The following is a 22,961-nucleotide window of genomic DNA, read 5'->3' as shown; positions in this document are numbered from 1 at the left end:
TGTAATATATTTCGTTACTTAATCTATATAGTTGATTCTTCAAATGTGTATGTTTTGCTGTGTTCTTACTTATTTAGGAATATGTATGCACATTACTCATCCTATGCGGACGTGAGAGTTGTCATACATCTAGAAAACAAAAAAAAATGAATTTGGAAAAATAATGTGTTACCTTTGAGCTTGCGTTACTGGAGCGCTAAAAATTTGTAGTTCACTATAAAGCCTTTTTTTACATTTTAAATACCACAATTTTTGGGAATAAATTTTGGGCATATTAGCTTCATTCATAAATATTATTTGAATTCTTAATCACAGTATATTATTCGAATATTATGAACCATAAAAGTTAACAACACCTTTTGGACATAGTGGACCATTCGGGTATTCAACCCCTGAATAAAAAAGGGAATGAATACTCATGAAATGGTTTAACATGCACACACCATGAATTAATCTGATGGTGCCGTGGTGTATAAATAACGACGGTGTCTAGCTGATATTAAAATGGACCAAAGACATCAACGAAACGATCAACTGCGACGTCATTTGACTGGGCATTCAAAATAAGAGCGCTCTCTCAGGTAAGCTGAGTGGATACGCCATAAAGAGATAAAATACTTGGTAACCAGTGTTTTTTATTGATAGTGAAAACTTTTTCTGAACTCAGCGTATCGTAATGATGAACGATTTCGCTGAATGTTTTTCACGGGAAAGCTTCACTGGCAGTTCGCAAACAAAGTAATTGCATTCATCAAGCGTATTTTATACAATGATTTCCGTCAATTCTGAAATATTTCTGTGATATTTAAACGTAAAATGTGGTATTTTAAATATCACATATTATGTTTCATATATATAGATATCAGAAATAAATTTTAAATTGAAGAAAAGATTCGAAAAAAGCGTGCAATCACCATAAAGTAGAGGCAGTGTGCCTTACGCCAAAGATATTCCATTCGCTTTTATGTGAGCCAGATTATCATGTAAACCGAGATCAATATTAAATCTCTGTCGTTAGCACGCATCCATATTCATTCTCGATGGACGAGGGAAACATCGTACCCTAACAACTAATGCCTGGAAACAGTGCGCACTCTTCGGCCAACAATTAAAGTCCCCCAAAAACAATGGCTTTACCACACGAAACCAGGTCCCCATAATGTATGAGAGAGCTTATACAGCCATGGGAAGTATGGAATGGTGCACTACTGTTCCAACGATTAGACTCCACTTCGTACGCAGGCGTCATCTCACACAAATAAATGCCGCGAACCAGACACGTCCACGCCCCACGTTGTGGGTATTTAATTTTTTTCGACCTGGAACGAAATATTGAAAGCCCGCATGGAGGGCAATCCGAGAGGTTTAAAGGAAATCGAAGAGGAGAGAGATATAAAAAAAAAAAGATTCGGGAGATGGAATGAAAACGCGAACGGCGTGCATGTATGTATATCGCTGCGCGGTCATCACTCGTACCGAGCCAAACTCTTCGATCTCCTCTCAAGCGCGGCCTCGCGGATAGGAAATGTGAATGCATGCAGAAAGTTCCTCACGTTCAGGATATTGGGAGAGCTTATCCTCGGCGACCAATCGCAAAAGGGTCTCAACCGATCCTCCCAGATTCGTCCTCTCCTTCCACCACCCCTCCCCCTGGTTTCGCCCTCGTAGCACAACCATCCCCTTTTTTCCCCACTTTTTTTACCCATGTTTTCAAATTCGTTGTATTGGGGGAAGAGGAGAAAGGAAAAAGGTCAAGGTGCAGGGAAACGGAACAATTTTTCTTCATACTATGCTGGTCACTCTTAATCCTTACGAGGGCGAAGGAGGGATGGGAGATATGTGCAAGCGAGAGATGGAACAAGAGATGAGAAAGGATAAATAAATAAAAAGGATATTGCAAGAAAAATATACTGGTGGGAGGGACATAAAAAATCCCTTGTTTTCCATTTCAGGGTATATATTTTATTCCCACGACCTTGCTTTTTTTCAAAATGACCCGTGATTCTATTTATCTTTGCTCTCTTGAGTCTTCTTTCCCTGGGTAAGTACCACGCTCACCGAATCAGAGATGAAATTTCGTCAAAGCCAAAGAAATAAAAATTGCCTCCATGTCCTGAATGCCAAATTTGAAAAACAAATCCCAAAAAGCCATGTAAACATCGGATTACTTGTAAAGTTTGGTATTTAATAAATGGAATACGTTTTTATTTAAATGCTATAGTCTTTTTCAGCTCTGACAATACTTTACTTATTTTTTATTAATCAAACGGTGTATACTGTATTTAATTTAGTTACGGTTAGAAACTTTTCATGGTATCGTTATTTTGCATTAATTTCATTGGGAAACGAATTCCATTTGCCCTTTTACATTGGATTTTTTGAATTTTGCGAAACTATTAGCGAGTTGAAACCGATGGTTCAAACTATTTAATTCACAAAATCTTGTGAGTAATAAGCAAACCTAAAGTTTGATAAAAAAACTTGATAATCATAAAAAATAATACTACTGAAGCTTAATTTTTAACAAATTACTATGAATAATATTTATGACCTATAAATGAAATGGATTAAGCAAAAACTGCGCATTTATTTTAACACGAGCATGAGCCTTATGTGAAAAAAAATCTGACTTAGCTCAGCACAGCGTTGAATATAAAAAGGTAAATCATCATTCGGCTGTTTGGCCATAATTATCTTGAAAATTCCCCATTTAAATGTAGAAAAAATTTAAGTGATCATTTCGCAGCATTAAAAGCACTTTGAAATGATGCTCTAAACATATTCGTAATTTTTGTAAAAGGCGAAGGTAGATTCAGCCCCTCTATAGATGGTCATTTCAGAAGTTCAATAATTCAAGTTCAGAACCACCCAACTGAGAAGATTTAAATAATTGGTGACTCAAATGTAGGATTTATAGTCATTAAAGTGACAATATATTGGTTGAAGTGATATCGGAGCATTAAATATTAATTTAACACCGTATGAAAAATAAAAAATGCATCTTGCAGTTGACGGAGAAAATTGGCCGATATTTGCATTAAATTTTGTAAATAATGTTGCTATGGTCGTTTATATGGCTTATGTAGTGACAAATGGAGTATTTGGTTAACAGTAACCAGAACCCTAGCCATAACTGGCATTGATTTTATTCTGTATTTTAAGGTTCGTGTACTTCAATGCCCAACCAAAGTTCTGAGTTTGAAAAAGTGGATGCACAGAAAGAGTAGAAATAGAGAAGAGAGTTGAAAATATGGAAATGTATTCCACTTGAAGGCAAGGAAACGACTAAGCAATATGGATTGGAATGGGATGTTTTTAATTCTCTATCATGACTGAGTAGCTATCCAACATATAAAGTATAAAAAACTGACAAGTCAAATGATAAAGTTTTGAGGGAAAACATACCTACCCTTAGGAAAATTTAAGGATTATTGCGTAAAAGTGATACAAAAATACCTAAAAATGGACAAAATTTTACCGTTGCAGAAAATTGGCGTAAATGTAGGTATAAAAACATAATTATATATAGATAGGGGTGTATTAATTCTTGAGAAAATGACATGCTCCCTGGGAAGACAAGAAGCTCACGGTGAAAGAGGAGATTAATGTAATAGTAAAGAGGTCAAGTTAGTCTAAGAGGAAAATTGACACATCGAAAAATATTGCTTTTGCCATTTTTAACCCCTTCCACTTCGATTAATTTTCCGAATATCGTGCTCCTCTTCTCGATTTATTTTTTCTGTGGTACTCTTTTTAATGATAGGTAATGAAATGATATTTTCTAATCAACGCAGGGCCGTAAAATAAAATGTGATTATTAAACATGGAGAACACAACTATCGCTACTCGAGTAAAATATATTTTATCCTTCCAATGGATCACGTTTCATGAAATATGAATTATTCATGTATATCATGAGTGTTTTAACATTGTTAAGCTTTCAACATAACTATATTTTTCCTCTAAATAGTGCTAAAATTATAAAAATCCGGTGACGAGATACACTCGTCATTGCGCGGTTTGGCATCGAAAGTTCATGACGAGCTCGACTCGTCATTACAGCGCGAGGGGATAAATTTCCAATTTTAGTCCGCATGATACACATTTCCCTCTCGAAGTTCTCGTGTAACATTGTTTCCGATAGTTTTAGATTTATTGATTATGGTCTCCGAAGGCCTCGTAAATAATTCTGCGCTTACTAGGAGTCGGCTATTCTTCTACTACCCTTTTTCTTTAATTTCGTTCCCTGACGTCAGCTTGATAACTTGCCGTTCAGCTTGACCGCTGGCTATTACCTCTTCTCTCTCTACTACACACGGCAATATATTGCGTACACTCCCTGTATTCGTCGTTGCTTATTTTCTCTCGGCTTCAATTTCCTAAAAGACCTTAGGTTCTTTCAATTTACCTTTTGCCCACTGTAGGCCTGATACACAATCCTACTGCACCAGCATGGTGTATTTTCTCTTAAAAACTGCAAAGCAAACAGCATCGCTTCCTTCTTTTCTTTTTTACTATCTTAGCTCTGCCCCGTCAATTCGATTTTCCTATCGGTTACAACAACTTGAGAGCGGGCAAAAGGCGGTATCCTACATGAAAAATTCATCGAATGAGCATGTTCGGCCTTGAACACAAAACATATGATACTACAGGGAGTTATTTCCTCGTATATTTCTTAGGTTAATAAAAATGTTTTGTTTTCTTATTGCAGTCTTTGCTTCGAGTCTTCTAAAGCTGATTTTGCCTTGAAGTTTTACTTCTCTTTTAGCATGAAGCTTTTGTAATATTTAGCTTATTGATATACAAATGAATCCTTTGTTTCTTACTCGTGGAATGTATTTACAAGTATGTAAGGTGTCCTTTTTCGTTGGAATAAATTTTGATATAAATGAGATCAATTTAGCCCCAACTTTACTTGGATACACACCGTTTAACTACTCCACCATCCAAGGTTTACGGACATCTAGCGTTATAAAATCCGTAAATGGAGATAATCCGTTATTAAAATAGTAAAGTGTATAAATAATTTGCGTTGATCAATATTTTAGCTGTTTCTTTCATTGTTGGATTAAATGTTTCCTCGAAAACAATTCATTTCTGGTGCCGCTATTCTTATCATTACATGTCATCGACAACATTGGTTTTCGCGGCGTCTTTGGGCACCACTTGATCGGAAAATGCCGGTTTTCATTTGACTACAACATTACTTATTTGTCTGTGGGCCATATGTCTGTTTTCTGATGAATTTTAGATTTTCCTCAGCTCTCATTTTATATTTTTAAGCATTTTATTCTATGTTAATTATAACTGAATGCTTATTTTAATACTTTTAAGAAAGTCAGTTGTGATTCCTAGAATGTGAATGATGTAATTAACTTGTTAATAAAATTTAAATCATAAAATATGAATACTGTCTGAACCTATGCATTAATCTGTTGTTATTACTTTCGTTTTAATGGTATCGTTAATTTATATTGCCGGATAATAAAGTGATTTAAATTTAAGCTAAAGGTTTCTCATCCGTAAACGCTAATGAAATATTTTATTACGAAGCATCTGTCCTATTTTATTTCATGAGTAGAATTTCGAGCCAATTGAAGCCAAATTTTATTTAAAATTTGATATTTTATTTGTTAATATAGGATATTTCCTGCACACGGAAAGGCCAATGAATACTTATTTATTAATATTATGGCCTCTTAAAGCATAATAAACAAATTATGTGCGTAGTTATACATATAATAATTTATGAAGCTTTTTAGAACACGACTGAAGTCTTACTTCTTATTTTCATTTTGCTTTGTGTTGTTTTGGTATAGTGGTATTCCATTTTAGATTCAGAAGTTTTGGAGATTAGCATGATTTTTTCAGTTGGTATACCTCGGTAAATTTTATAATATTTAAGGCAACGCAAACATTTTAAATGGCCGATTGAAGTAAAGATATAGCTTTCTATTACTGGAGTGAATATTTTTTAGGATGTTGAAACTAACAATTAATTAATTTCCCAGTGGAGTGGATGAAATATAATTCGCAGTACGAATTGGATGCCTAATGTAGGTAGGTTTTTCTGACACTGGCATTATAAATGATGGTATTTTAAAATTATTTTCGCTCATTAAGGATGGAAATCAGTGGTTAAATGCATCTTTTCATACATGACTCTTCTGTGTAAGATTCAAAATTGCCATATACCAAGTTTAATTTAATATTTTTCCTAATTTAATTCAGTTGAAAATTACTATGTCTGGCGAATATTTAATTTCCTATCGTAGCAAACAAATCACTTTATTATGAATATTGTCGCAAGTTTGATAATATCGGGACACTTTATAGGATATAGATAAATACCCACCAACCACGTGGAAGCTGTGGGATCGAATATGTATAAAAATTTTGTCCAGCCGTGTGCTGATAATTGGATGATCCTTGCAGGAAATTTGAAGCGCAATTAGCCTCGTTTTTTAGAACAAGTAAATCTCGTCTTCGGAGGGTAAAGTGAATATAGGACGAGCTATCAGAAATCATTCACCGGTGTTTGCTGGACGGCTTGTCTTCAATAGCTCGCTGGGAATAATCATCAAAACTTTTTTTTACATCTCTATTCAAAATTCTCTTGCTTCTCATCTCTGGATTGATCAATAGTGGATGTTCGCTCGTCTACGGCTATTAGACCGAGGGAGGAAGGGACCACCCCTTCTCCCGAAATCGTGCTAAAGGATGAATATGGGCCACTTAGTAGTGACACACAAGGGGAGGAATCCCATTCGACACTTCCACAGAGAAGCTTGCAAGGGAGAAATTGAGGATTAACGGGGATCCAATGAATTTCGAATTGGAAAAAAGGAGAGAGGTAGAAAGAGAGCAAGGGATGGAGTTGTTACGAGTGTGTGGGTGGTTGGAAAGCGGGACAGATAGTTCTCGTGTAAAGGGCTGGGGAGGGTGGGGTGGGACACGAGGAGGAAGAGATGGGATGGATGTTAGGGCTAAACCTGGAGGAGCAGCACATTGCGGATGGAATCGTCGATTTCGATTGCAAATCATCCACCCCGTCCCATTCGGATGAGATTTTCCTTCGGACTCCCACCACCTTTTCAACCATTATCCACGTCTTCTCTAGCCTCTATCGACCTCTCCATCTCCTATTTACCCTCTATCCACCTATTATCCACCGCCGATGCAACTCTCATCCCCCTCATGCCCACCCTCTCCCCAGCACCTATCCACCACTTACCCCTCCTTTCGGCCGTCCCAATCCCACCGCATAAACCCTCGCAGCCTAATCTCGGTGACCCTTCTCCCCTGCGGAGTCCAGATGGCCTATTCTTCCTCCACCCACCCAATCTCATCCTATCCCGCGGAAATGCTGCCGAAATATCACAATCGGCCCCCACCTAGTCACCCCCTCCTCCTTCTTTCAGAATCCCACCCCTTGTGGAGCAGACCCGCGCCGTCTGCCGTCCGCCTACAATCTTTCCAAGCCCTCTCCCTTCAAATCTCCTCGCCAGAAGGGACGCTCTACACTCATCATCCACACCACATTGCTCACCCTCTCCTCTTCGGAACTGAAGGAATCTCCTCTTCCTCTCTACCCTACCTTCCTCACCGTCTTAATGCCTGCCCTCGCCCGCCACGTCTCAATCTAGTCTCTTTCCTGTGTTTTCCTGGTCGCGCTAACCAGTAAGGTTTCTTGGGACACATCTGTGTGTTCTTTTGCCTCTTAAACGCATATCTGTGTCGTATATCTTGTTAAATACGGCACTAGAATATTTCTTGGTCTTTTAAGGCAGTAGAATATTTCATTTCATTGGGAATATGTATGTTTTTAGCTGTGCTAATCGCGTGATTTTATTTAAATATTTCAAAAGTTTATTTTTAGTATTTATTCTGGCTATTCGAATTTCTCCCCCTTCTTTATTTGTGAATAACATTCTGTGAAGGATTTTGTTGAGAGGAGCCCTTCTCGAAAGAATCTTTTACACTGTTCTGCAAAAAAATAGTTCAAAAAATGCCCGGCTACAATTTAGGGTGTTTCTGGCTAATTTTGGGTCGCTAAATCCGAAAATTACCTCCGTTTTTTTCTATCACCCTCCATTTTTACGCAACCCCTAAATTGGGGAAAACAACCCCTTATCTAAACTTATCGCTTTTCAAGGGAATTTTACTGATGTTATCTGCTTCTGATTGAAAGAAACTGACGTTTTAAGGATATCAGTGTCAAGAGAGACAAACGTCACTGGGGTTGAAAAGATTTAGGGGGTGAAAATTGAAAAAAAAAAAACTTTAAAAAACATTAAAATAACCATTTTTCTTCGTTTGTTATGACATATGATATGGAAGCTAATGGAAAGGTTTTTAAGGGATAAATACATGGTTCACCCCACCTATTTTGTAAAGGATTAATATAGCATAAATTATAAGAGGGGAAGGGGGGGTATACGAGTGGTGTAGGAGGGTGCTTAGGAGGTGGTATAAAGAGCTGCCACAAAAATCTGGAATATGGGTTTCCTTTAAAACGGTGGCATATCCAACAGGAACCGAAGGTAAATCGTGGCCGTTGTCCATTAAAACAACCAGATGGTGATGAAATGGAAAGACAAAAGAGACGTGATAATGGTGAGCACGTTTCATGGAACTGAAATGTCCGAAACTGAAAAATGGGGTAAAAAAGTGGTGAAACCAATTGCGGTAAAAGACTATTACAAAAATATGGGAGGCGTTGATAGAAGCGATGGAATCACGAATATGTACAAAATTGCCAGAAATCGACCAAAGAAATAATATCAAAAATTTTTCGGCACTTGTTGGACATGGCAATGTTGAATGCCTATGCGATTTACAAAAAGAACAAGGGAAAATTGAGTCGAAAATATTTTCTAATCTCGCTTGCTGAAATACTAATCGCAAAGTATGGAGTAGATTCCCAAGCACCCCAGGGAAGGCCATCTAAATCCCCTAAGCCTTTTCGCCTTACCGAAAGACATTTTCCTGACGCTGTTCCCCCAACAACCAAAAAGTGCCCCACAAAAGGATGTGTTGTGTGCTTCAAAGAGGGGAAAAGGAAGGAAACAAAATATTGGTGTCCAGATTGTTCTGTTGGCTTGTGCCCTGCTCCATGCTTCAGATTATATCATGTTCAAAATGATTTCTAAAAATATATATTCATTGAAATTTTAAGTAAATGTTCTTTTGTAAGACAGATACACTATACAAATAGATGCGGAGCTAATTTGAAGCAATGGTCATGATTTACCGCACCATTTATTTATAATTTCATTTTTCTTCGTTTATACTTCAAACAATTTCATTTTTGTAGCGTTTATTTGACGTTAATGTAAAGTGTGAAGTGTTTTTTGAGTAGAGATGAAGTATTGTAATCATTGAAAAAGTTTTGCCATAGAAGAGGAAAGAGTAAAAAAAATATATGTGTAAGGTGTGGTTGTCTACATTGCCCCTTGATATGAAAAATTTTCGAACATTATAATTTACTTGTTGACATTTTTCTAAACACTCTGCTACCACTAAGTTTACAAAAATTGTTAATATTCATTCTATGCGAATGTAATCATCAATTGTACGAATAATTCAGTTGTTCTCCTTTGTAACTTTTTAAGCAATTAATTTTTATCATTAAAATTAATTTTTAATCGACAAATGTTCAACATTTCAAACGAATACTGAAAATATTAACTTTAAAGTGAAAAAAAAATAATGAAACTTTTATGCATAATCTTCTTACTGCAAAAATAGAACTTACGGTTCAGTGTAAAATTAAATACCCACTGCAGGTTGGACATGGGAAAATTAAACACCCAGATGAGTGGTTAAACTTGTCTTCGACGAGTCAATAAATAGCCTCCATTGGTCTGGATCATTCTTAATCGCTAGTTCTCTCATCAGTCCTTCAATATCAGTGAAGAAAATTAGATCATCATTTTCATCATCCGTTGAAAAAAATTGACTGTCTGCCTCTGTAGTAAGAAACATTCACACTACCGGCCAAAAGATTCCACTGCTGCAAATACAAGCCTAGAAATTGTGCTTTACCCTTTGGTAAGCCTAAATCTTGTATTAGACCACTTTGGTCCTCGTGTTAAGGGATGAGGTGCCCTTTTTGACTAGTCTGGGGTTCTTCTACATCAGGGCTGTTATATTCATCTTGATGGCTAGGACCTGCTTCCACTTCCGGTGTAGCTTCGTTCACTAAGACATCAGAATCATCGAGGGTGCTAGTAGCTTGAGCTTTAGGGATTGGAATAGCATCAGTATACTTCACCGGGTGAATTGCTGACGGTAAATTTAGATAATTCATTTCAGGATTGATTTTTTTTAAACCCATAGTGTCGGTTTCGCAAAAATATCAATTCGTTAAATGGCAAGTGGGTTCAACTCAAACCATTGGCACTCCGAAATTTAGGGAACGATTTCCCCAGTTCAGCCATTCACAAAGACCTCTTGACAACCACTGCAACAGAATTTAGGGGCCCACGATTTGTCTTGGTCACCAATTGTACACCCGAAATAAAGTTCATAAGATTTTCGCACAATTGCAGTCATCGCTTTCCTTTGGTCTTTCAACACTATATCTCCACAGGTATTACAAAATGAATTGGGATGATTTTTGCAGGATCGCTGAATGATCGCGAGAAAACACTTTACCGCTCGCAAAACCACACGCTAAATCGAACACACGCTAGAAAAATAAAGAAAGAACTTGGATCCTGTAGCCGGGCATTTTTTGAACTATTTTTTTGTAGAACAGTGTTAAATATGCAAGCTTTCAAATCTCCGTTGGGTAGCCAATCGCATAGCCAATATAACCATTTATACTGATTCTATTTGAATCCAAATGGGAATCTCTAGACCTTTTTGTACTTGAATAGTTAAATTGTCTTGTAAATAATACATCATGCACTTTTTTATGGTCCGTAACGTTTGTTGTGTCTCCACATAATAACGTGATAAAAATGTACAGGATGCTAACAATTTTTAAATAATAACATTGCATATGACGAATAGAAAGATATATTCGAATCTCTAGGGAAAATACCTAGACAGTAGTGGTTGTATGACGAAGTGTAGGTAGTCAGGTGTATAGGTAGTAAGATGGTATAATTAGGAAAATATAAGAGAGGTTGAGGCGGAAAAACGTCAAAAGCAAACTGAGTGAGAGGAGGTAAGTAACCTACAGGCCTCGACAGGTAACCAATCGAGCGAAAGGTTGTTGAAGAGGAAAGTGTGGTGATATGAAGATGCTATAATGAGAGAGAGAGAGGGTGTGCCTTAGCCAAAAGTTAAAGGTCAAGGGTTATTCTGGTGAAGAAAAATATTTGAGAATTTATGGAGAAGAATTAAGGCGTATAAGTTGCTTGAAACAGATCAGAATAGGTGATATGAATACGCAGGAGAACTGTATGATTTAAGCAGTGGAATTTCTAACAAAAATGGGGAAAGTGAAGAAAATGTTGTATGGTAGTAAATTATTGGATCAAATTTATGTTTCGATTGTAGAAAGAAAGAATGACTTCGTATAGCCTCAGAAAGAAATGAAATTGAAAATTAAAGTTCGAAATTTTTACATCTATCGTGAAAAAGGCAAAAAAAATCTGCTCTCCAATTAGCTTAGTTAGCTCACCAACGTTTCACCAATTTCACGTTTAGTAAGACAGATATAATGAGCTGCTAACATGTAAAAATAACGCTTAGAAACAATGACGGAATGCAATAGCGAATCAAGTTGAAATTTCAGGATTATGCTAAATATCATCCGGGGAGATTTACTTTTTCCTCAAATAAATTGGGGCATTAATAAATCTATTTATCGATAATTTCTTAAATTTCAGCTGTGATAAATTAGGAAGAATAAAAAACGACACATTCCCATTTAAGCTTCTGTAAATTGGCTTATGTTCCATTGGAAATATGTCATAATCGAGTGTACTTACATATTTTGTGACGTTAAAAAGAATAATTTTGTTTCCTTTTTGTGTGAGAAAATGATTTATTTTTGGCAAAAATGCAACCTTGATTCAACTTTGATGATTAATCCGATAAATATCCACCTCCTACGTAATTCGACCTTCTTTCGTTCTAAAATTGTTTTCAGAGATCTAAAAGCCATCTCTTCTCCCATTCTTTATTCATACCTTCCTCTGCAAAAAGGATATACCTGAAAGGAGAGTTTTTGACTGGCTTCGGTCAACAACTCCTTGTGCCTGCTCCTGTCCACTCGCTTGGCATTTCGGGGCCGCTGCCAAGAGTCACGGAATATCAACCGTCAACTTTATCTTTCACCTACCATCCCAGTGCCTCCACCACCGTATCGACTTGGCCATTTCTCCTTCCCGCATCACCCGTACCCGTCCCAACAAACTCATTGCTTGAAGGTCGAGTTGTTGTTGAGGGCCGGAGCGAAGAGCTTCCGGCGTTGTGTATCGACCGTGTGTACAAACGTTTCTCTCTTGAGCTCTCTGTTTTTTTCCTCTATCTATCTTCCCCTAGACTGTCGGCTCCTCCTACCAAACCCCGTTGGGGACTATTGTTAAAGCTGTCCCATTCCATGTTTCGCCCCGTGCTTCTCCTCATACACTCACGCTGAAATCCTGCGGCCGTTGTTAGGAAGTCTTTTGGTGACAGAGAGCAGCATATATGTATAGACGAATAAACATTAACAAGAGTGATTATTGTTTTCTAAAATACAAAATCATTGGTCTGCATCAGAAGAGAAGAGGCGAAGACCAAATTGAAACAACGAAACCATAAATTTAGCCTTTTCAGTCATATAATTTTCTCCTTTTGGGTGAATATTATTTTCTTTGCTATTTAGGTAACTTTGATTCCGGTCTCATAAAACGTATGCTAAAAGGTTTGGATATTTTTTACGTAATAAATTTGTGGTGTAAGTCCATAATTATGGAAGTGCAAGATAATTGAAAGGACGTTTTGACTGAAAGTGTTAAGGGGGTGATAGAATTCAACTGTTTGGGTAGCCGAGTGACCAACAAAGGACGACACAACAAGGAAATAGTACGTAAAATAGTCCAAACGACGAGGGCATTCCTAAAAAAAGAGGAGTCCTCTTACACCGAAAAATAGTTGTGTTGTGGTCAGGAAGCATTTTATTAGAAATTTCATTTGGAGCACGCTTGCTTATTGTTGTGAAGCATGGACGATGACAGCAGCGAAGAAATAAAGGTTAGACGTATCGTAAATACATATATCGTGTAAAGGAGGCGCACATTGCATAATAATGTAAAGTGGTTTTAAGCGGTTTTTCTGCTTTGGTTTTGTTGAGGATCAGAGAGAGAAAAAATCAGCTGAATTCCTATCATTGCGCAGCTATAGTTGATATCTGACCGAAAAGATAATAAATAATCATTCCAATTTTCGGATCACACTGAACAAATCCAAATTCTAATGTTAAACCGCTTATTGGTTTCTTAATTTAGACAAATCTCCTCTTTCAAAAATGAATCCTAATAGTATGTTCCAATCAATAGCTTTTAGCAAAGAAAACAAAGACTATTATATTTTAATGAAAAAAGAAATAAAAAAACAGAGAAATATATGAATAATCAGGTTCCTCTCTACAAATAAGCCACATAATGAAGTCCGTTATTTTCATCAAAGGCAAGGCAGTGGTTGTTGTGCTACGAATGGAGAAGTTTTATGTGAATAAGGAAATACAAAACTTATTTTTGGCTAATAAAATATAATTTTACCGAAAAAATACAGCCGTTAGAATACAAGTTTGCCAAGAAACGGATTATTTCTCTTAATTAAACACAGCTCTCGAGAGTTCAATCAGTTTTTTTCAAGAGTTTGTTTTCAGAAAATTGAAATTTTGACTTAATTAAGTATAGCCCAATCACCGTAGTTGATCTCTCGTCGTCGATTCGTCATATTGGAACTCTATATTCAATTGAATAATCCCTCAGTAATTCAATTTTTTATCTTGTCTTTGTGGAGAAGGTTAGAGTAGTATTGTTTGAGACAGGAAGATGATTTTAGTTCCGTTTGTTCCGAAATTGGAATAATAAAATATCGTACATCGGTCAGATAACTATCATGAATAATAATCAGCGTAATGATGGTAATTTAGTTCATTGATATTTTTTCTGCTGATTCTTAACAAAATCAAACCGGAAAAAAACAGTGTAAACCCCTTACATTTATACAATATGCGCCGCCTCAACGTGTGAAAACTACTGGCTTTAAAGGGGCTCGATTTGAGAGGGATGCTGAGAAGACTTGAACACTTGGTTTGCAGCCTCATATGTTGCGTCATCATGTTATTTTCTGCCTTGTTAACACATATTGTGCGATGCTATACTTGCCTTCTCATACAAATAACTTAAATGTGTCCTGCCCCCCGGATATTGGTCTTTCAAGTGAATTAAAACAGACGGTTAGCCTCTCTCTACAAGGAAAATATACGTGGAGGTAATTTTTAGTTTTATATATACTAAAATTAAAAGGAAAATACTGAAACCTAGACTTTTCATCATGCAGAATAGGTAGTGCTCAATAATTAGATTCTTAGCCGTCGGTAAGCTTCTCTAAAAACTGCTTCTTTGCTCAAGATAAACTCTCTCTTCCGTTCCATTCACAATTGTCTAAAATTTATCGCAAAGAAGTAATTTTTTCGGTATTATCCAATACATAAAGCAATAATCATTCTTTTTTTATAAATATTACTGGTAGGAGAATGTGGCGACTACATCTGAAACTACGTTTACCTAATTTCTGTGCAATCACAAATACTGACACACTTTAGTTACATGATACCAATTTTTTTCTACAAATTCCAATTGACTTTTTTAACACAATTCTATTATCTCCAGTACTACGGATGTAAGTATTTAATTATAACGTCCTATTACAATTATAATTAAAATTGTTTTCAAAAGTAATTTTAAAAACTTCAACTTTAACGAGTGGAAATTTCTCATCCTGTTGCGATTCATACAATGATTATCAGTAACTAATTTTGCGAGTGAAATAGAATTCCCAGCCTCAAGAATGATAGTTGAAATGAAACAATTCAAGATCTGCTCAAGGGGCAGCAAATTGCGTGGGCCAGTGGCTGGTTCTAAACCGTTATAATGCGTGTGAAAGCACGAAAAAGCCGTAATAATGCTAGAAAACGAATTCATGCATGATTTTTTTTCGGTTTCCGCGATAAGGGAAACTCCTTCCATTCAACTCCCACTTGACGGCCATGTAAATTTTCACCTTTATATTCCTCGCTTTCCCCTAACTCTCCTCTTTCCTCCTATCACCGATCTGCAACTCCTCATACCGCAATGCATTAATAACCACTGCCAATCTGAATGATTGAATGAAGTTCACCTATGCTCTGGCTGTCCCCAGAAGAGCAAATTTAAATAAATAAATAAATAAACTTTATTGGCTCTAGGAATCCTTTCTTTTGGAGCCTAAATAAATACATAATCATAAACACTCAGACTGAGAAGGTTAAAAAAAGATAAAAAAAAGAAGAAATCATGAAACACTCAACCAACAAACTCAAACAACCACCTTTATACAGATTTCCAAAAACATGAAACAAAATCAAAAACCATACAAAAAACATACAAACCCATAAATTGCAAGTTGCAGACGCTTATATAATTCAGGTATCATAAAAATAAAAAGAAAACAAAGACTTTTTGAAATTATTGAATGTTGAGATATTTTTTAACTCTTGAGGAATGGAATTCCATACATGACATGAATTATTATAAAATGAATTTTGGTATATGGTTTTTTTATGAATAGGTACAATTAATTTATTTTTATTTCTTGTAAATCTTGTTTTTTTCATAAAGTTATCTATGTAAGGCTGGAAAATGTAACAAGAATGTTTCAGTTTTTAAAAGTTTACACATAAAGAGAAAGAAATACAAGTTCGGCTTAAGTATTAAAAATAAAAAATACACCTGTCACGATTCTCTTTGTGATAAAAATAAAAAAAATAATATCAAAGTAAAATTACACTCAATACATGAGGATAACGTACATTAATAATCAGGAGAAGAAAAATTTGACAAAATTTTCCCAGATAATTCGTAAAAATAAATTTCAGTCTTTGACGTAATAATTAAATAGTTTTTCTATTTAAATTGACAGGGAAGGGAAATTTTTTATTGGTAATTACAGGAGTTCCAGAAATTTCAACCAGAGATAAGAAAACGTTTAAAATAACTATTTGTTAGAAGCATAGGATATAGGAGATCGTAAGGGTCCGTCCTAGTGGTTCTAGTAACAGAAACTAATTTTTTTAACTGATAAAAGATAAGGAAGAGAGCTCTTGTAAATAATGCGTAAGTATTGAAACCGGTCGAGAAATATGTGTGGAAAATGTGTGGAAATTACGAAAGCTGTTTCAATTATTACTGATAAAAGATAACCTAAATGTTAAGTCTTAAAAGCAGTGGAAAGGGATGAACAAAGTGAATATTTCCTGCGAGAAGAGGTTCCAAGCCATTCCAAATATCGTGGAAGTGATGGAAGACATAATAATCTTTACGAAGCTCGAGGGTTAAGCAATTCACCTACAGTTAATTTTGCATGCAGTTGCGCAATTTGTTCAAACTGTGCGTTGCTATCGTTTTTCCTTGAGACAGCACAATAGCATCGCCTGCAGTTATGGCATATGCTAATGGCTGGCTAGTGACCTGTCAAACGTGAGCGACTGGCATGCATGATTGAGATCTTTTGTGTGATCGATTGATGAACGGGATCACGCGGACTAACGGCACAATCTTCTTTTGGCTGTTCGCGACCGAAGTCGGTCATCGGTCGTTCGCGTCCGAATTCTGCGGTGGGTCTTTCACGGTTGAAGTCGCTGGTAGGTCATTCGTGGACAAAACCAGTGTCGAGCGAAGTCAGTTCGTGATCGACAAAAGGTTTCCAGTCATTCACAACCGAATACGGTCGCTTGCTAATGTATCCTCATTAAATGCAACGCCTCAGACCATGACCGTCACCTTCTTCAACTGTAGTATTGAATGAACAATTTAGAATATTTATAGGGATTTATATTATGAGAAAGGTAGTTACCGACATCGATCGTTATTAGCGCAGGTAGTTAACAACTATAGATCGTCGCTATTGAATCACTCGAATGAACGATGAACGGTGATCGATATCACTGAAATGACCAACTTGGCCCATCATCATAGAGCTTTTATTTCTAAAAATACGCGCCATTACCGTGCAGCTGGAATAAACTCCCACAAATTCGATATTATTTCTAATTGGCAATATTCTATGAATTTTCCAGTACCCAGTGTCTTTTTCAAGACAGGGTAATTCAAACGCGGAATGTTTTTGACCGATATATTTTTTTAAATATCTGCCCATTATCATTGCGTACTCATTTACAACATATCTGATAGTATCGTGAATTCGTATCATGACGTGTTTTCCTTTCGATCAAATCTAGCATTCTTTCCGACATCAGACTGGCCAAAATGTATGTTCTTCAACTTGTTCACTTATCTTAACTCTATTTGAAGTGGACACAGTGTACGTTACGATTTAGAGGCAACACTATAGTCGGCTCTCTTTGCCGCTGCCATTGCGCTTATGATCGTGTTGATCAATCCAAAGATTAATTTCCTCGACATTACTTCCGTGAAGCCCAATGGCGTATTATTAGATTACTTGTGCCTACCCTCTCTAAACTCTGAATCGGATTTAATTGAAAATTAGGTCACTCGTTATGTAGTCTGTTTTAATGGGGAAGCCATCCACCCGCAGGCACCAGGACCCTGTGAGAGAGTTACTTACATACGACACTGGTATGAAATTACTGCTTATTGACTGCTTGAAGTCCTTTCATTTACCTTTATTTCACTATTTCCCTCTATAGTTCAAGTGATTGTGCAGCATATTAGAGAGACACGAACGCAGTAGTAAGGGTATCAAGAAGAGAATAGTTCTCGCAATGGAGGCGTTTATGCATGAGTAGATATGAAGAAACTTGAGTCGGAATTTATTAGGAAAGACAAGGGGAATGTCTAATTGTGGAGAGTAAGGCTTTGTAAAAGTGGAAGCTAAAGTAAAAGGAAGAAAAATTCTTCAGGCGTTCAAGATGTGGTACTGGAGGACTATGGAGGAGGTGAAATGGCCAGAGAAGAAAAAGGCCGAATAATTATTAGACAAGGTTTGCGGGGACATGAAACTCTAGTGGAGATACCGAGGAGGTGCGAGGAGGAAGTTTGGATGGAGTGACCACTAATGGGATGGGGATGTTTGAAACCATGTTAGAAGGAGGAATTTCAGGCAAGTGATGGAGGGATAGAATAGGAGCTCAAGTAATAATTAAGGCGAATAGACCTTATCATAATTTGTAGAAAGAAGTTCCTTGAGGGAAGAGGGTAGGCCTGTTTGATTCGTGAAACTATGCTGTGTACTCTTATCTTAACTAATAGAATAACTATTGTACTTATAGTTGTCTTGTATTTATTTCTATAAAGACCCATTTTTCATCCTTTTAGTCGAAGGCGAAAATAAATTTAACGTTCTAGCTATTGCCATTCTGTGGCCTCAAAACTAATTATCACTGCTATGCCACTGCTTTGAAGACCCTCCAGCATTGCAGGTAGAGAGCTGAATTTGAAAGTTTCTCTTTCGTTTTAAGAACTATATGCCTAGATAGTAACAACGTATGAAAACGAAATTTCATATTTTCATTAAATTATTGCTCGGAAATATCGGAAAAAATCATTGTAATATAAGAAAAATATTTACCATGATTATAGCTGCGGTGAAATATTTCTTAGAGCCGTAGTTATCCGCAAAAGCACAGCACGATAAAGGAACATTAATGTTGAGCCTTACATCGTATTTTAAAAATATCCAAGCCTCATGAGATAAAATTTGACTCTTTACGCGAATGCAATATTTTCGTTCGATTAACTCACGGTTAAAAAATAGTAATATTGGTTGAAAATCACTTCATAAAGACGTATTTAGCCTTTTATAGTCCATTTATATGATAAGCCATTTAATGTTGCTGCATACTCCTTCATCAACATTTTTTGCTACCAACGAACTATTTAGAGAAAATAAACTAATATAACTTTATACATGGTGTTACCCCTGAACACGCGATAGGTCTTTCAAATTCTACCCACGTTTGATATTATGAACGCTAATGGCGTATGCAGGAGTAAGAAGATGCTTTGCAGAAGTTGGATGGAAGGAAAACGTGAGACACCAGTTTTTGGCTAGTGATAGCCGAGGACGGAATGGGATTGGGCTAATAGTAAGGCGGATCATCCAAACTAGAGGTGAACCTGGATCGTGGACAGAATGCTGAAAGGGCAGGAGAGTCAGTCTCCGTCCTTATAAAAGAGATAACGCGTCGGAGGGAAAATGTCAAGGTCACACCTCGAACGGACAATAAATGTAGGAAGGGTGAGAGAATTTTTTTTGAACGGCAGCGGCATGAAAATCCAATGAGGGCCGTGAGAGAGAGAGAGGAGAGGGGGTTCGATGGGGGAAGCAGTTATTCGCGTCGCAAGCTCGGAAACCGTCTTTGAGAATCTCCGAAATTTCCCAAGCTTACTCCTTATCTCATCCGTACGCAAGTCGCCTTCGTCTTTATGCTGCGAGCAGGTAGGCGTTCCTCCCTCTATCGCCGTATCATCCTCGTGTGCGACCATTTTCCTCCAACCCTTTAGAGGCCTTCCCACCAGCCGCCGCCTCGCCTCCTTTCACTGCATTAATCCGCATTTCTCTCCTCCTTTCAAAACCACTCCAACTCAAAATGCCCTTTCGCTTCTCCGACCTTTTATCCTCTCTCTCTCTCCCTATCTACCCTACACTCGATAAAGGCCACCAGGCCATCCTGCAACCCTTAAAGGCTCTCGTACCTTCCGATACCCATCGTTTCAAATCGTTCATCCTTCTCCAACCCCCCTCCCTTTCTCTCTCTCTCGCTATCTTCAATCTTTATCCCTCGAGTGTAGGTGTACTCTCCATCCTTTCACTGTCTACAAACCATATGCCTTCTACCCTTGAGTCCTTCACCAAGTTTTTACACTCCTCCATAGTCATTGTGTGCTACACTTTGGTTTAATGTCCCTCCCCCCGCAGCCCCGCTTATCCTAAGCAGCTGGCCCATATCAGACGATTTCTACTTCGGTCCTAGGTGAGTTAGCGTCTTTCGCTTGTGGTCGACCTCCGTGAGTTGCCATCAAACTGTTTGGCTACGGTCAACTCTTCCAATTGCGACGCTGGCCGAGAACTTTCACCTAGACCTGATATTTAAATAAGTATCATCTTTTGTTTCCTCTGTGCTATCATTATATCGTGTCTCGCTTCGGATATTTTCTTCGATAAAATCTATTCCCGTTCTACCGGTGTATTTGGTAAAATAAGTTAAAAGAAGTATACTTTAATTTTTTGATGTCACAGTAAATTTAAATGACCCCGTGTCACTGATCCTGTTATTGTGGTTCTCTGTAATTGGCCTCGTGCTGTTTTTGACTGGATCAAATAAATGAATATTATTTCTGACTTCAAGGTGTGCGAGCGAGCTAGTTGCATGTAGCATTTTTTGGTTCTCATCCGAGAATCCGATACAGTTGAATTCTATGGAGCTAGCTGCATAAATGGTGGTCAGTAGTATAGCACTCATATTTTCCGTGAACACGAAGATTTTTAGAATTATCTATCTGAATATAGAACATATTTTTAAAATATTTATTCAACTCATAAAATGAAGGAAAAGCTGCAAGAAATAAAAATTGTTTCTCATCTCGAAAAGATGGCTGTTAACATTGTAGGAGATAAGTCAGTTTCTAGGGAAAGTAGGAGAATATATAGTCTTGAGGTTTCAGGCGAGATGGAGTGGAAACGTGACATAATGAAAATGAAAAAGCAGGAGCAATTTCCACAATTTTATATTTATTAATACTACCGGTTTCGCTTTTCAGCATCATCAGGTACCATCGGGTCATCGGGTACCTGATGATGCTGAAAAGCGAAACCGGTAGTATTAATAAATGTAAAATTGTGGGAATTGCTCCTGCTTTTTCATTTTCATTAGGAGAATATATTTGGTTAAGGTGCAGTATACTTAAGGTCTTAGTTTCATACTTTAATGTTGGTTCGTAATTGTATATTGGTTTAGGTATTACTTAACTTTAAATATTAAGTCGTAACTGTATATGACTACACAATGCATTTAATAACGTAAGAAATACATATGGCTTCTCTAACGTTTAGGCTACTTGCTGTTATTTCACAAAATCCTGGAAAAAAATAAGGAGTTTTGTAGAATCAATGATTATTAAATCCAATCTTGATGGATAATAGCCCAACGCGTTTTCGAAAGATTTTGGTGCAAAGTCACACTAACTACTGAAAAATAGTATCGTATGTTTTTACCAAAATCATTGTGAAACTAGCACATTGATTGAAATAGAAATAACTACATGTCAAAATTGCTACTCGCTGCGTGCACAATGCTTGTATTCTTATCACGAAAAAAATTGTTAATATTGACCAAGTTGTCATTACAACAGCTATTGCTACCATTGATATTCAAATTACATATACAAAGTTATTTTGAATAACATGCCACCTTAGTCTTTTTGAGCAGGTAAGACAAAATTCCTCTTACAAGTTTTCAAATCAGCTACAAAAACAGATGTTGGCAGAGGATATTGCTTTAATTTTCAAGAAATTACTTCGTAAATCAATCCAAAGTTGGTCGTGTGACTGTCTATCCTACCATAATTGATTACTTTTCCTATAAACAAAGTGATATTCCAAGTAATGTGATAACGAAATTAAGTGAATTGTAATACCTATCATTAGAAGTGAATTTTTGCATTAATTTTGCTTTGGGAAAAACCCCTGTGAAGGCTTATCAATGGCAAATACACACCTAGAGCTAAGAGTGATAGGAGTGAAATCATCTCATGTTTACAAATTTATTAATCGTATATACATAAAGGCATTTTCCTTAGGGCGAGTTTCAATAAGAAAATAGGTATGATGGATATTTCAGGTAGTTTCAACGTCTATTTTGTTTGTACTTACGGAGAATTCTCCTTTTCATGAATAATTCAAGGAATAGAACAAAATACCCTAATTAGGCTACCCTATTTTATGAATAAATGATCTATTTGAACAAAAGTGTATCTATCTTTGGTATATGGTGAAAATTTATTTTTTCCTCTATATTTTCAGGTGAGTTCTTCTTATATAACGGTTCCTTCAATGGCTTTCCCTGTCGTAAGTAAAACCTTTACATAACTCGTTCACTTACAGCACTTAAACTAAACCTAATATTTCATAAATTAGGCTCTGCGATTTAACGTGCAACATAACATATCCTAGGTAGTAAGATCCACCTGATGCGAACGCTAAGAGTCGTTCTTTTCTATTCGATGCTTTGAAATAACAATCAATGTTCCCTATTTGATATTTGTTTCCGGGACAGGAAATATTAAATAGTCGCAAGTGCCACTCACAGCTTGCGATCAGGACCCGTTATCATGTGGGTTTTATTGCTCTAAATCGTATAAAATATATAATGACTGTAATAATATTTAAACATGAGCTTTTCCATGCGAAAACTAGCTTCTTCGATCATATTTACGATTTTCGATAGGAATATTCCAACTTGTCATTCAAAATATCTTTGAAAGCAATGATGTTCTAATTTAAAATATTAAATAGATTTGACATTGTCTTTCACGAAAAAAGATGCTACACATTATTTTTAATGATAGGGTATCACTACATAATTCCCTTTTTGCTGTGTATATAATTTTAGTTGGAATGCGAATCAATCATGATCCGCATCATCATCAGCTGATGTTATTTATGCATTATTTATCTTTTTTAATGATAAATTTTTAATCAACAAAAATAATAACGGTTACCATAGAATCCGTCATGAATTACAGATGCATCACATTTATTCTACTTTTAAT

The sequence above is a fragment of the Ischnura elegans genome, chromosome 1 (assembly GCF_921293095.1).
Source record: "Ischnura elegans chromosome 1, ioIscEleg1.1, whole genome shotgun sequence".
In the NCBI taxonomy this organism is placed as follows: Eukaryota; Metazoa; Arthropoda; class Insecta; order Odonata; family Coenagrionidae; genus Ischnura; species Ischnura elegans.
This window is presented reverse-complemented; position numbering follows the sequence as displayed.